This window comes from Arachis stenosperma, chromosome 3 (genome assembly GCF_014773155.1).
Source record: "Arachis stenosperma cultivar V10309 chromosome 3, arast.V10309.gnm1.PFL2, whole genome shotgun sequence".
Classification (NCBI taxonomy): domain Eukaryota; kingdom Viridiplantae; phylum Streptophyta; class Magnoliopsida; order Fabales; family Fabaceae; genus Arachis; species Arachis stenosperma.
The window spans coordinates 142,144,519-142,146,794 of NC_080379.1; the positions used below are offsets into that span (position 1 = coordinate 142,144,519).

The 2,276-nt window shown below is 41.1% G+C and overlaps 1 non-coding gene across 1 annotated transcript; it reads left to right on the top strand.

The window, feature by feature from the left end:
* Window positions 1-1,864: 1,864 nt before the first annotated feature.
* Window positions 1,865-1,967, top strand: LOC130971760 (small nucleolar RNA R71). Its single transcript, XR_009082970.1, has one exon. It is a non-coding gene; the product is annotated as a small nucleolar RNA R71 (small nucleolar RNA).
* The last annotated feature ends 309 nt before the right edge of the window (window positions 1,968-2,276 follow it).

The window sequence follows — 2,276 nt, forward strand, 5'->3', positions numbered from 1 at the left end:
TAACTTTTATCTTCTCCCAAGTATGCATACTTGAGAGTGGTTGGCAGTGCTTTAAGCTCCAGTTTGGGTACTTCTTTTCTTTCCTCTTTTTCTTCTAGCATGCCTTGAACATGTATTTCAGCGGCTGTAGCTTCTTCGCTTGCTGCTAATTCTTCTTCTGTTGATGCTTCAAGTTCTTCTTCAAGAGATTCTTGTACCAAAGCTTCTACGGAGTCTAACCTCATACATTCTCCCAATGAGTTGTGTGGGTAACTCATGGCCTTAAACACATTAAATGTCATTTTCTCCTCATGTAATCTAAGGACAAGTTCACCCTTTTGGACATCAATAATGGCTCCGGCAGTGGCTAAAAATGGCCTTCCCAGGATGATGGAAGTCTTAGCTACTTCCTCTATGTCTAATACCACGAAATCTGCTGGAAAGATGAAGTCTCCCACCTTTACCAACAAATCTTCTACTATCCCATGGGGAAATTTGAATGATCTGTCTGCTAGTTGCAGGGCCATTCTTGTTGGTTTGGCTTCCTCAATCTTCATTTTTTTCATCATTGCTAGAGACATTAGATTTATGCTGGCTCCTAGATCACATAAATCCTTTTCTACAGTGATTTCCCCGATGATACAAGGGATTTGGAAACTCCCAGGATCCTTCAATTTCTGGGGTAATTTGTGTTGGATGATGGCCCTGCATTCTTACGTGAGCACCACGGTCTCATTATTCTTCCAGCTTCTCTTTTTGGTCATTAATTTCTTCAAGAACTTGGCATAGAGTGGCATTTGCTCTATTGCTTCAGCAAAGGGTATGTTTATTTGTAGTTTCTTGAAGATTTCCAAGAATCTTGAGAATTGGTTATCCTCTCCCCTTTTCTTTAATTGCAGCTGCTGGGGGTATGGAGCCTTTGAGAAACATGGTTTGAGTGCTTCTCCTTCTTGATGTGGCTTAAGGTTTGAGGGTTGAGCTTCCTCATGTCCTTTGTTTTCTTCATCTAATTTCTTCTCTGGTGGTTTCTTGTGGGTCTCCTTCAATTCCTTCTCACTTCTGAGGGTGATAGCTTGACATTCCTCCTTTGGTATTGAGTTAATATTGCTGCAATTGTTGTGTCCAGGGACTTGCTTGAATAAGAATTCAATTTGTGTTTCCAGTTTCTTGATGGCAGCATCTTGATTCTGCATGTTGGATTGCACTTCTTCCCGAAAAGCTTTACTATCTTGAATTTCCTTGCATAGATTTTCAAGTAGAGCCTCAATCTTTGATAATCTCTCCTCGGTTATAGATGATGGGTTGAGATTAGGTGGTTGAAAAGGGTTGTTAGATGGATGTTGGTAGAATCTCTGTGAGGTGTGTTGATGAGTTGTATTGTTATTGGAATTGAGGTTGTGGCGTCTCTGATCTTGCCCTTGGTCTTGTTGATTTCCCCATCCAAAGTTGGGGTGATTTCTCCATCCAGAGTTATAAGTTTTGGAGTATGGATCATGGACTTGTCTAGATGAGTTTTCAACATAATTGGCTTGCTCCCAATCACCTTCTTCTCCTATATTTACTCCTTCTTGAGCTGATGATGAGGTGATGGCTGCTGCAACTTGGTTCTCCTCCACCTTCTTGGTAAGATCTGCTACCTGCTTGGTGATCATCTTGTTTTGAGCTAACAATGCATCCATGTGGTTCAGCTCCATTACTCCTCTGGTGTTACTTCTTTTGGAGGCATAGAAGTAGTCATTTTCAGCAACTATTTCAATGACATCTATGGCTTCTTCAATGGTTTTCTTCTTGTTTAGAGAGCCTCCTGATGAATGATCCACAACCTTCTTTGACTCATATGAAAGACCTTCATAGAAGATGTGAAGTTGAACCCATTCATTGAACATCTCTAGTGGGCATCTTCTTGTTAAGTCTTTGAATCTCTCCCATGCTTCATAAAGAGTCTCACCATCTTGTTGTCTGAAAGTTTGCACCTCAGCTCTCAGCCTGTTGATCTTTTGAGGAGGGTAAAATCTTGCCAAAAACTTGTTCACCACTTCTTTCCAATTTGTTAAGCTCTCCTTTGGGAATGATTCAAGCCATTTGGATGCCTTGTCCCTGAGTGAAAAAGGGAACAAGAGCAACCTATAGACATCTGGATGGACTCCATTGGACTTCACAGTGTCACAAATCCTCAGAAAGGTGGTTAGATGTTGATTGGGGTCTTCTTGAGCACTTCCTCCAAATGAACAATTATTCTGAACAAGAATGATGAGCTGGGGTTTTAGTTCAAAATTGTTGGCATGTATGGTGGGCTT